At 44.5% G+C, this 13,421-nt stretch overlaps 1 protein-coding gene and 1 long non-coding RNA gene across 2 annotated transcripts in view; one reads left to right on the top strand and one right to left on the bottom strand.

The window, feature by feature from the left end:
• The window catches only part of MTUS2 (microtubule associated scaffold protein 2), a 489,087-nt gene that overhangs the window by 389,564 nt on the left and 86,102 nt on the right, over nt 1-13,421 (bottom strand). The window lies entirely within an intron of this gene.
• Nucleotides 4,625-12,401, top strand: LOC102371139. Its single transcript, XR_324300.1, has 4 exons — nt 4,625-4,650; nt 5,256-5,317; nt 9,569-9,769; nt 12,244-12,401. It is a non-coding gene; the product is annotated as an uncharacterized LOC102371139 (long non-coding RNA).

The raw sequence follows: 13,421 nt of genomic DNA, 5'->3' as shown, positions 1-13,421 counted from the left end.
CCCCCCCGCCCCTCTCCATCATTCTTGACGGGCAATTTGCTAGTTTATTAATAAAAGCAAAAAGAGTAAGAGTCAATGTACTTCTTATCACCTCTAGTGAGAAACTAACTAATGTAGGCATATCATCTACAGCTGTTATCCCAATAACCATCTTAAATCTGAAGTCTATCTATTGACCAACTGCAAGAATCTTCCTTTTGTGATGTACCTAGATTTATGGAGGAATTTGATTTTAAATTCCTCATTTGCATCAATTTGCTGCTGATTGTGAAGGAGAACAGCTGTAGTCTAGGGTACAGATTAAAAGTCTGTCAACAAGAGTTGTATGTTCTGGTCCCGATTTGGGAAGATAAGGGCCCCTCATGCAGCTCCCAGCCCCAGCGTTCCAGACTGGGCCTTAGTACATCACCCTCAGCCCCAGAGACACCAGATCTCTGGTACTTACTCAAAGGTGAGATTTTTTCCCCCTTGGAGACTAAAATATGGGGACCATGTTATATGTGAGAAATACAGTCCTTTAACTCCCATTTACCAAGTTGCCCATCTTTAAAATGTGCTTTGAGTTGAAATCCCCACCCTCCAGTAAAGTGTTCAATTAATATTTTTATTCTGCTTAAGTACCACATAGCTCTCCCTCCCTCTCCACATCTTCACTTAGAGATTTTATTTTACACAGTGTATATAGGTCATACGTGTTAGACCATATGTGTCGCCCCACTGGGTGAATGTCCCATTTTACAGTAAATAAGGCAGGGCATCTGTTTCAAGAACAGAAGAACCTGCAGAAGTGTCCTAGATCAGACTGTTTTTGCACACTTTAGGTGTCAAAAGACCTTGAAGCTACAGCAAGTAGCAGAGACGGTCAAAAAAAATCCTACTGGCATTTTAATCTGGACATTGTTGTTAATGAGAGCTTTATCAGTTTATACAAGAAAGAACAATATTTTCTTTTAATCAGACTAAATTTGGAATTATACCAGGTTTGTGTTTTGGAAAGTAAATTATTATACACCAGAATTAAGCAAAAACTGCCACATTAAAGTTTTTGTAATCTTTGCCAAGCTACCAATTTTTCTCTGTTTATAAATCAAGTCAATACAACTAAGGAAGTTAAAAAAAATCTAAGGGGTTATCATTGGATTTTTTTTTTTTGTCTAGTCATACTCAGAGGAAAAAAGAGACAAGATCAGGCAGAATTTGGATAGTATCTAGCGTCTTCGATCTGCAAATGCAAAAACCTTGAGAGAGAACTGAAGTAAATGACAGACTATGTTTGTGATATAGGAATGTTGTACACAGATGGTGATGTAGGGGCAGAATGCCAACATAGGGAGTCACAGCGATCACAGACACAATAATTAATGGCTTTTCTAATAGCATAGCACCCCTCAAACACACACTATGCCCTGAAATACTTGTCAGCAATATTAATCTAGAAAATAATTAGTCCCTGTAAAGTTCTTTCACAGTATTTTACCAGATGGCTGGGGAAGATAGTCAGCTAAAATCATGCTGGTTCAGCACTGGAAGAAATGTCAAAGCGGTATGTGTTATGCTATCCGGTGCAAGATTTGGGCACTGAATGTTTTAAGAGTGGTTTAATTCTCTCAAGTATTCAAAACTCTTACAATACATTTTACAACTCCAAAGAAGAGATCAGTTTCTAAACGTCACAACTGCATGAGTTGCACATCCTGACACTTTTAAAGCACTTTGTAAAAAAGGTTTGCTGTCTGCCATACAGTAGTATTTTATTAAACACAAACACCACCGCAAACACAAAGTTTGTTAACTGTATCTCTTAAATATCATTGCATCCAGTCTATTTACACCTTAAGGCTAGGGACAAAAGTTATACATAAACCAATTTAAGTGGTCAGAAACCAGTTCAAATCTGTAACACAACAGAAGTTCACTGCACTTAAACTGCTTTCAAAATGGCTGGAACTAGTTTAAGACAAACCTGGTTGGATGTAGTATCAGACTAAACTGATTTAGGTCAAACCAATTTATTGAACTTCTGTCCCAGACCCCTTTCCAGTTCAAGTTAACTCACAGTTCCCCAGCATCCCAGGATGCTTTGCAATACTGGGCTGTGCCATCTGCTCCAGTTGGCCCCAGTCCTCTGCTCCCTAGGCAGAGTACTATCACAGCTCCAGCTGGCTGAGATGTGGGTGGTGGTGGGGAAACCTGGCTCCAGACTCCAGCCGGGGTCTGCCTGGCAGGGGCAGTGCAGCCCCTGACAGGCTTTTCCCCTGTTCCCCGCTCTGCAGGGAGTATGGCCAGACCCTGGGCTGGGCTGGCATGGCACGCTGATGCCCAGGGGAGGGAGGAGTGTTTAAACCTATTCCCCCACCTGCATAGGACCCAAGCTGGGGTCTGCCTGGCAGAGGCAGAGCAGCCCAGACCCTGCCAGGATTTTTCCCTGCTCGAGCAGGGGTAGGGGCAGGTGTGGTCTAACCCTGGGTAGGACTGGCAGAATGAGGCAGAGAGGTGGGATGGGGATTTAAATTTCCTTCCCAACTTGCATAATACCCCAGCAGGGGTCTGCCTGGCAGGGGAGGAGCAGACTCCAGCTGAGGTCCCATGCAGGCAGGGAGGGTGTTTAAACCCCCCCTCCCCCTCCTCACTTCATTGTGCCAGCCCAGCTTGGGGTCTGGCTATGCTCTCCACTCAAGCAGAGAGCAGAGAAAAGCTTGTCAGGGGCTCCTGTCAGGGGGGTTTTAACGCCCCCCCCCCCCCGAATGCTGGCCCGGACCAGGATCTGGCCATGCCTCCCTCCCCCCCTCCATTCAAGCAGAGAGTAAGGGAAAAGCCTGGCAGAGACTGCACACCTCCCTGCCCCCCCCCACCCCCACCCCACAGCACACCCTGGCTATGTTCTGTGCAGGCCAGGGTTGGGGTTTAAACTCCACCATCATACTCAGTGGATCAGCCAGGGCCTGGCTATGCCCCACTCCCCCTCAGCTCTAGCAGGAAAGGGGGAAATACCTCTGCAGGCTTCTCTCCCAGCTTCCTTCCAGCTTTCCAGCCACTGCCAAGGGAAGGGAAGGTGTGCTCTAGCACCCCCAGCTTCTGGCCTGAGCCAATGCAGGCATGTGGCTGCATTTCCAGAATCAAAAGTGAATGTTTGTTCCCTTCCTTATTGGTTCAATCTACCCAGTTTAGACTAACCTGGAAAGTTGATTCAGCTTTGGGCTTTTTGATTGTCTGTACTTAACCTAAAAGTTTTTTTTTCTGGTTCCTTCAATTTTATCTCATTTTTTATTTTGCTAAGGGGTAAAGGCTTAAGGAGATTACCAGTATTATCATGTGTGTTTTAAAAAATTGTGGAATTTCACTGAGTAGACATGCTGGTAATTGACTAGTAATACTTGAAGAAATCTGGGGCACCAGTACACTGTATAGTCTGTTTTAGAGTTACCAAATTAAGTGCATACAATTGCTTAGAAACAACTGGAATATGATATTTGTAAGCAAATTACATCAAATTTGCTTGCTGATCTGGGGAAAATGATAGTACTCATTCATGAAAAGTAGGTGAAAATACAGGATATGTGCATTGTACACAAGTGAAAGCAAACTCTGTACTATCCAAAATAGGTTCTTTTACTGTCTTCCTCACTGCATGCGATGAATTTGCTCCCTCATTCAGTTTGATGATCCTAAAATCAATATTTGACATATTTCACACTTTATATGTAATGATCATCTCAAAGTCTTGCAGTTAATTAAATTAGCCTGCCACTCAAATTATTCAATAATAAAACATTAATAAAGTTAATATGAAAATGGGAAGTTAGTTATATTTGACACTAATTAGGGTAATACTAGTTACCAGTAAGTATTAGGGAGCATCAATATTTGATTATTTCAATTATTTTTTGATCTATAAGCATATTGCAGTTGACATACACTACAACCATTAACCAAATCTGAATGTGATTTGCTTTCCTTGTAAGAGCAGTGAACAAGTCAAACAGTGAAGCAGTCAGTAAGGAGATAATTAAAGACTGCTCCTTTTCTAATTTATTTTGTGAACCTGAAATTTAGGTGTTTTTTCCTTTCTTAATTTCAGGGAAATAAGCACTTGCAAATGTTGATAAAGAGTATTCAGGATCAGGAGCAGCACTTCTTGAGCAATCTTGTTTTTCTCCACAGAGAAAATATGGAAATGCTGAAAATATTCACATACCCTATGGCAGAAAGCCACCTTTGTTTCTCCCCAAAAACCTCTGCTCTGTGACAATTTGGTTAGTATGGGCCCAGCAGAGGAGACACACCTTACCCTATCTCTTTAGGTAACCTGAGGTGGATACATTCCTGAGGGAGGGGGAAACGAGACTAGTATCACGTACCTGGGTGAGGAGCTTCCTCCCTGGTGGGCTACAGTCTGCCCGGCAACTAGTCATGTATTTCAAATTGGTTGGCTGACAGCCAACAGGTGCTGGCCTCCATTGGACCAGGTAAATGAGGTCACAAGGGCTATATAAGTTAAGGACTGCCCAGGAGGAGGGGGCAGCAGCCATGAGGGAGACTCAGAGAAAGAGAAGAGCTATACCACCTGAAACTAGTTCTCTCTCTCAAAACTCATGATCAAGGAACTGCCTGCCTCCAGAGGGAATCTCCACCTGCCTCTGGATGATACTCGTGAGTAAGCTACCTGAGATCTAACTAGATATATAGCTTGCAGTAACTCAGATGCGTGATCAAAGGCTACCCAGCCATGCCAGTTTGCTCTATGAGAGTTCTCTGATATTGCTCTACCCTGTACCCTATTGCAATCCTACCCCTTGTAACCAATAAAGTTCTCCTTTGTACCTAGTGTGGGAGACTTACTGGGAGTGGGTCTAGATTATGCCTTGGGGTTCCCTTGGTTCGGCTGACTAAGGGAGACCACTACTTGTACTTCTGACTGAGGGAAGCATCCCAACTTCTTGAAGTGAATCAAGTACCCTTGAGGGCTACTAGGCCTGTGTTTCCCAGGGTGCACAGAGCCAGAATCAGTCCAGAGCCCTGGGTGGTGGCAATGGAACCCTCAGGCTAGTGGGTGTGCTCCAGGAAGGGGGTCGGCCAGACATGAGGTGCCCCCAGGGAGGCACTCGGAGCCTGGAAGGTGGTCGGGCGCAGTGAGGTGGGTGGCTCAATGCAGGAGCTCCCCCTACTGGCTGGCCACAGGGAAATAAGCACTTGCAAGTGCTGTTAAAGAGTATTCAGGATCAGCACTTTTTGAGTAATCTTGTTTTTCTCCACAGATGAGAAAATACGGAAATGCTGAAAATATTCACATGCCCACAGAATGCGGCAGAAAATTGAGGTATGACAGACATAAGTATTTGAGAGTTTAAAAAATATTCTTCATATTTTATACTAAAGTATTATAGACACAACAAAAATCACATTCCATTAAGAACAAAAATGCTTCTTACTTCATCAAAATGACTTGTACTTTTCTCTATATTTAACATATAACACCACATATATTCCACTACAGCATTTCTCTGGTATGTAAAGAAGTAATACTTCCTCCATTGTTATTTTTCTTCTGCCATATTCTCTCTGTATTGCCCACAGCAATGATTTGCATTACATTTGACAATGGCTAATGAAGATACTAATGATATCATATGTTAAAAAAGTTTGGTCAGCCAAGTGATGCAGGAATAATATATTGGTGTTGCTTGCACATAGTTATAAAGTTTTTTGCACATCAAAAAGAGGCACCAAAGTGAGAAGCGATTGCCTGTGTTGACCTGGAAGATAGGTCTATGATTACTGAAGATCTCTGCTGTAACTGCCTCATTATAATAACAAAGAGCACATTGCAAAAAGCCCAAGGAAAGGCAGGTGGGCACCGGGCAGTAATGCTGTGAAAAATGTCACCAGCTGTTTCATTTTGACACTGTTTTGACTTGTTTCGAGCTCAACACAACAGCAAAATCAAAACAGCATGAAGGGCTTCGAAACAACAGCTTTGAAACGAAACGAGGGCAGTTGAAACGTTTTGAAAGTTTCGAGTTTTGAAGCTCAAGCTGGGCCTGCCTGCAGGGAAACAAAGTAAGGAGAGGGAGGGGGAAGAGAGGGGAAGGACTGCTCTCATATTGACTGTGTAGCTGGCCAGTGACTGTGATCCTTCCCTGAGGTCCCTTCCAATCCCAGTGCTCTGGGGGAGGGATGGAAAAACAGCATGAAAGGCAGCATTGTTTGTACTGGCCTGCTTTCTGCCTTGGAGTCTGACAGTTACTGAGTTATCTTCCAGCAGCTCAGGAGTGTTAGATAACAAAGGCTACTAGTACCATTGATTTGATTTCCTACTTGCTAACCTAGCAAGTGGGAATCCACAATATCTCTTGCTTTCTTTCTAGACCCTTTTATTATTATATTCATTGATTTATTCTTTTCAATTTCATAATTATATTGGATGTTACACTATAGAATTTATATACAAAGGCAGATACATATATATATTTATTTCTATACATTTATATCTTGCAGCATATAACTATAGAATTTATAGAACACAGAACACTATAGAACACAGATACATTTATATATTTGTATAAAAACAAGATACTATGAAACACAATATGAAGCGTGGTGGAAAAGTAGCTGGCAAGCCTGCAGGGAGGGGCAGAAGAGGCAGTTGAGGGAGAGGTGTAAGTCCCCCTCCCCGCAAACTGAGAGGAAGCCTCTTTCTTACAACTAGCAGAGATGAGGCTTCCAGAAGCAGCAAAGAGAGAGGAGCAGTGCCACTGCCTGTGCCTGAGACTGCATCCCCTCCAACAGCACCAGTCATAACCCCCACCACCTACCATCACAACAAGCACCAGCACCAGCACGACAGTCTCCTAGACCCCCATTTCACTTCCCATACTAAGCCTTCCAGTGCCAGAGGCAGAGCTGGATCTGGATCTGAGTGCCCTAGCAAGTGAAATTCTGGGGAAGGAGGGGGAATCATCTGAGTTTGTGCTCCTCACCCCTCAAGTTTCCCCTAGAGCCAGGTCTCCTTCCCCAGAAGGCACTTCAGAGGAGGCTGAGGTAGAGCTGCACAGGCAAGCGGCTCAGCAGAGTCTGCTCCTCCTGTTGCTGTGCCTCTGTCTGCTGAGGAGGGGGAAATTGCAGCATCCACACATGCACCTGTACCCCAGAAGTGAGCAGGTAGTGTGGTTTGGGATCATTTTGAGCTGGCAGATGATTCCACATATGCTATCCGCCTGCACTGCAAAGCAAAACCCAGCCAGGGCAAGTGAACAAAAGACATGAGCACCACGGGGATGCTGATACACTCAGCATATACTCAGTCTGGCACCAGCCAGAGCATGCCCAAATGGAAGTCCCCCTCTTGCTCCAAAGCCCCCATCCCCCCAAACCAGAGGCAGGCCACCCTGGAACAGGGGGGGAAAGGTAGACAGAAAGGGGGGCATGTTGCAAGGGCAAGGGAGATCACCCAGAGCATCGGGGAAATGCTTGCTGTTGATGGCCAGCCCTTCCCCTTAGTTGAGTGACCAGGGTTCAGGTGGCTCACAGCAGTTGTGGTTCCATCCTACCAAGTGCCTGCATGCACCATCTTCAGCAAGACGGTGGTGCCCTCCCTGTATGAGTCATATAGTGAGCACTTGAGGGAGCAGCTGTGCAAGGCAGGTCCGCAGGTGGCCTTACACTTCACCTCGGACATGTGGAGCAGCTGGGGTGGAGATCATACCTACCTCTCCTTCACAGGGCACTGATGCGGCCAGTCAGGTTGTTGGTGGGATCTCCTTCAAGCCAAAGTGATGGATGAGTCACACACGGCAACAGAGATCATGGGGGCCATAAGCTATTTGGTACAGGGGTGGCTCACTGGGCAGGGCGAGCTCACCCACAGGCTCATGGTCACCGACAATGGGGCCAATGTCTATATTGAGTCCATGAGTTTCTGTACCTAGGAGGTTGATGAAGCGCAGTTCATAGGCTCATCTGTGAAAAGTGGTTTGTAAATTCCCTTTGAGGACCAGGCCTGAGAGTTTGGAGACAGGTGGTGTTTTGTTGTTGTCTTTGATAAATTTTCAGTGTGCGCTCATTCTGGTGCATGGTTGTTGCTTGGTGTCTCCATGTATTCTCCATCAGGGCACTTGGTGCCCTGATGGAAATATGTATTGTATTGTGAAGATATCTCCATACTGGAGATACTGTTGGCAGGTTTTGCGTGTCTTGTCATTGCATGGCCTTGATCCATTCAGTGTATTTTGGGCTGTAGGAAGTTGGCTTCTGGTGATGAGGCTAGCAAGGTTCAGTGCTTGTTTGAATTTACAAACCATTTTTGGTTTGAATTCTGACACACTACAACCTGCCGGTAATCTGACTCCCCGGGTGCCTCTCCGCTTTTACCTGCGCTGCTACATCCCCCTTTCCCCCCATCCCAGCCTGTACCTCACCCCTGATGCCTCCATTTCCATTTTCACTGACTGGCTTTCTTGCCTGCATTGCATGCCAGCCTCTGGCTTCTTTACTATTCCTTCCATCTGGGAACAACACACACAGACACATACACACACACCTACAGGTGCTTACTCAGCCTGACAAAGGGTTTTTCAACCCAAAAGCTTGCTAAGATATATTTCTCTATTCAGTTGGTCTGCTAAAAGATACCAGATTAGACTGACCCAATGGACTTTGTCTGCTAGTGCCATGCCCTTAGACCAACACCCCTAGCACCTGACTGGAGGGACACAGGGCCTTGGGCACATCTAAGCCCCAGAGCTGGGTTCTGGCAGGGACAGTTCTCTGGCAGTTGCTGGAGAAGAAGCTCCTACAGGAGAGGAAAGAAAGGCTGTGTCAGTTTGGCTGCCTGAGATGCTGCTGGTGCTACTGTGCTGCTGCTCACTAAGTAATTTTATTACCTGTTGTCATTTAAATTGGTGGACTGAGCTGAGGCTTTAGGGGAGGAGGAGACCTCATGGGGCACACTATCATGTCATGTAGAAGTCCCAGCGCCAGTGAGGGCACACCTCAACACACACACAGTTTTACCCATGTCATGAGTTTTGCTTGTCAGCAGCTTGAGGTGCAGTTTCCCAGAAACTCCTGTGCCTATTTCCATGAAACCTGGCAGACATCATGGCCTCAGCAGGGGCTGCAAGCTTCATCCAAAGCAGGCTAGAAATGACAAAGTTATCGGCAATTTCGTGCTTCCTCATTATAGCCTATGGGTGAAATGTCAAACCAACGTCGAAACAGCAAAACAGTTTCAACGAAATGAAACAGAACAGTGGTTTTGAAATGAAATGAAACTCTAAGTGAAACTGTCCCATTGAAACGTTGAAACAGAAGTCGAAACGAAAGGGTGCTGTTATGCACAGCCCTACTGGGCAGCACCAGTAACTTTCCTGTTTCTTAGATCAGTTAAACCCCTGTAAATGTAATTCTACTGATTGCGCTTACACAGATGCAGGTCAGATCTAACTCCAGGGGACAATATGTTATCCTCCAATGTTGTACTCCAGCATGCTCAGTTTCTCAGATGCCATGTGGTTCAAAGTGTCTGACATACACAGTAGCTCACAGGATTGTTGTTCTCTTCCCCGTTTAGTTTCAGCACCAGAGACAGTGACTGCAAGTGGAATCGACTCTTTCCATTTCTCTACAGAGGAGAATTTTCAAATGCTAGCAAATTCAATTGATCAGAGCAACCAGCCTACACGTGACAGACCTTTACAGATTTAAGAGCAATGGATCCTGCTACAGCTGGAACCTAGGAGAGGCTACTGTTAGTACAGAGCAGAGTGTCAAGGTAACAACAGTCAGCCACTGAAACACATGAAGTGTTCAGGGACACAGCAGAGTTAGTCAATATGAGGAAACTGATGCGCAAAATGTCTCAGTTCCTGTCCACTACTGTACCTTTTTCATCAAAATGGGTGGAAAGTGGAGAGGATCTTTAGCTCACAGAGCCAGGATTTCCCCTTTCACAGATTTTCCTTTTGAAGCTGTCAGGCCAAATGACTACCTTTGGCCCTTGAAAACTGTTGTCCATCACATCAATTGGATAAGGAGAAACCCATCCCCCTTGCTAACCCTTGGGTTAGCATGCTAAGAAGTACATCCCAACGTTATCCTCCTTTTCCATACCACACCTTCAAGCAGGGGGCTGGACTGAGACCTGTACTGTGCACCCCGCTTCAGAAGGGAAGTACTGTACTCACTCAAAAAAAGAGATAGCAATTTTTGCAGCACACCAGCTGCAGAGATGAACTGAGACAGGACTACACCCTTCGCCACAGGAACAGAAGTAAGATCAAGTGTCTGAGAATGTGATAAATAATTGTACTCAGAAGAAAAATAAAACTATCCTTTTTTTCGAGACTATGAACACTGCAGCAAAAGAGGGCATTAGGAACCCTAGAACAAGATACTTAACCTTCTCTTTACATTTATGATTCTCTAGAAAAACAACCTTAAGGGTTTTTTAAATTATTATTATTATTCTGAAATGTCCCGAATGACTTTCTAAGCTAGAAGTAGGATTCATGGCTCTCAATTTCAATTGAGTAAATGTATGAAAATTTGATAGAATACATAATTTTTTATGTCATACTGATTCTCTCAGTAAAAGCGACTTAATTATTTTTTAATCGCATAATGCTAGTATCTGTATTTACAATGGAATAGATTCCAAAATGAATGGCTTAAATGAAATGGAGAGACCAGTCAGGAAGCATTCAGTCACACACAGTTTAGTAATTTCCACAGTTTATCTTCTGGTACATTCCATAAGAAATAATCACTTAAATAAATAAGTTCTTTAGTAGGCATTAAACTGTTATTGATATTTCAGCCTCACAGAATGGTCTGTAACCATAAATCAGAGCTATTCTACACCTTTAATAATTTGCTATTTTGGCAAGTAATTCAGAAGCAGAACATTTAAAAAAAATGAAGAACTGAATTTTGGTTTCTAGCATCTTTCTTTGCTGCGGTGACATTTTTCCATCAATCAGGCTTTTCAATGGAAACAAGCCATCTCTAGTTGTCTGATAGCTTCTTCATGAAAAAGCTTTCTTTTGCTTATTAACCACCACAGTTCATCAAGGAAATCTATGAGGTTATACAACAAATATGTTTTTAAATCAACACTGTGGCATTCTTGAAGGGGATACACACACTATTAAATCCATTCACCTTTTTCTGAGGTATTTTCAAATTGCCTGTGAACTCCTAATTAGAGATGCAGTGCACAAAAATAGACCCATTAGCAATACCACCTGTGTGAAGAAGAAACCAGAAACCTGCTCTCTTTTTTGCTGGGTGTCTCTGCTCTTCAGAAGCCCTTGTTATCCTTTAGAGAGACAAAGATGTGCCTGCCTACTACTTTACCCAATAGAATCTGTGCAAATTACTCCATCCACCCAGCACTGCTTGCCTTGCCTCGGCAGGGGGGGGGGGGGGGGGGGGGGCAGAGGATTTGAGATCCCAGGGCTACATTTACAACTGACATGGGAAGGGATTTCACAACACAGTGCATGCTCTCTGGGATGCCTTTTCCATTTTAAAATGGCAATTGAGTGGAACTCTACAAAATCATATAATCATACAATCATAGAAACTAGGATTGAAAGGGACCCCAGGAGGTGATATAGTCCAACCCCTTGCTCAAAGCAGGACCAACCACAGCTAGATCATCCCAACCAAGGCTTTGTCTACATGGGTCAGTTCATTCAGAGACCTACCGAAATCATGTTGCCATTTTCATGGAAACTGCAATTTCAGGCAGGCTCCGTGAAAAAGTACAGGCTCTGCATGTTGGGCAGGCTCCCTGGAAAAAAAAAACACAAAACAAACTTACCAAAAATAAAATGTTGACTCCCTCTGGGAAGCCAGTAGGCCCAGCCATGCATCCTGCCAGGTGGGGGAAGCAAAGAGATGACCTGGCAGCACACGGAGATGGTTGTCACCCCACACCTTGCTGGTGATTGGCTGCAAGGGTTGTCCATCATATGGCCCTGCCCCTTACCACCAACTGTCAGTGAGGGGTGTGGCCACATGACAGACAGCCCTTGCAGACAATCAGCAGGGAGGGACAGGGCCATTAGGGCCCCCTCAGCCAATCAGAGGTATGAGGGAGGGGGGTGTCACCATGCTCCACCTGCGAAAATGGCTGCCAGCCCTGTGGTCTACCCGTAAAATAGTCTGGCAGCCTCCTTGATTTCACTAGATCCCCCTACTTATGTTCCATGGCCCTCTAACCATTTTTGTTGCACTCCACAGGACTCTCCCAATTTGTCGACATCCTTTCTGCAGTGGGGAACCCCAAAACTGGGCCTTTTCAGAGGCCTTGAGGCAGCAGTACTGGATCTAAAGAATACTCTGATTTCTCCATCAACCAGACAGCAGGGCTTTTCTTGAAGACATCTCACAGCAAAGTGGCCCCCAGAATCCTCTTTAAAAGAAATTTCCCTATGAATGCGCTTTGGCAGCAGCAAGCAATGTTAACCAAGCCAGGGACCAGAACATAGCTCCAGTTTGATGCAGGTTTGGTGGCTTTGGCTGTGCGTCAGTGGTAGGGGGCTTTCCCTGCTTCCTTTCTAGGGCCAAACAGTTGGGAGCAGCAGTGCCACCATTTCTCCCAGCCCCCTACTCCCCAGCAGCAGCTCAAGCATAGCTTCCAACCAGTGGGGAGCCACGTCTGTGCCACAACCAGGTAGTGCAGGGTGGGGAAGCAGTAGCAGCATGGACATATTTTTGTTACACTCTGCAAAACCATCCAGCTATGTGAGCCAGGTCCAGTGGCTCCACAGGCCAAATCAGGCCCATGGGCTTTATGTTACTGACCCCTGCTGTATGGTGGTGTGCCCAGTAGATGGTGCATGCTGGAGAGTAGAATATGCTACAAAGCTGAGGGGATGGAGATGACAGGGATGTGAAATATTCCCTTTTCAAACCAGTACTTGACAAGCAAGTGAAGATAACAATAGGTGACTCCTCCTTTCCACAATAAGGAAAAGTTAATTGGATTTTTAGGTCTAATACTTTCTGTGGAATAAACTTAAATATTTAAAAAGGGGACTTGAAAAAGCTTTTCTAGTTATACCTTTACATTCATCTGAATATAGAATAGCCCAAATTCAGGGTAATACTGCATTATCAAGTTTTAAGCAGAACTTTCTCTGGAAATCAATGGGGAGCTCTGTTTGAAAACTGTTAATATTACTCATTCCTAAACGTACCCAGTCTAAGTTTCAAACAGCACAATGTGAAATTAAAGCTAGAAAATCTCACAAATGTTTTACTTCTACAATACCAGCCTTGTTTAAGATCAGCAGACTGTCTGGTACAAAACCAAGATAGCCTCAAAATTAAGAGCAGTTAAAATAGTAAAACATCATTTTGAGAAACAGTACATCTACCAGAGATGAGAAGGAGATGGAGAATGAATGAGATGGAGA

The sequence above is a fragment of the Alligator sinensis genome, unplaced genomic scaffold, assembly GCF_000455745.1.
Source record: "Alligator sinensis unplaced genomic scaffold, ASM45574v1 scaffold84_2, whole genome shotgun sequence".
Taxonomy (NCBI): Eukaryota; Metazoa; Chordata; order Crocodylia; family Alligatoridae; genus Alligator; species Alligator sinensis.
Note: the sequence above shows the minus strand (reverse complement) of the source record. Positions and strands in the feature narration are given on the sequence as shown.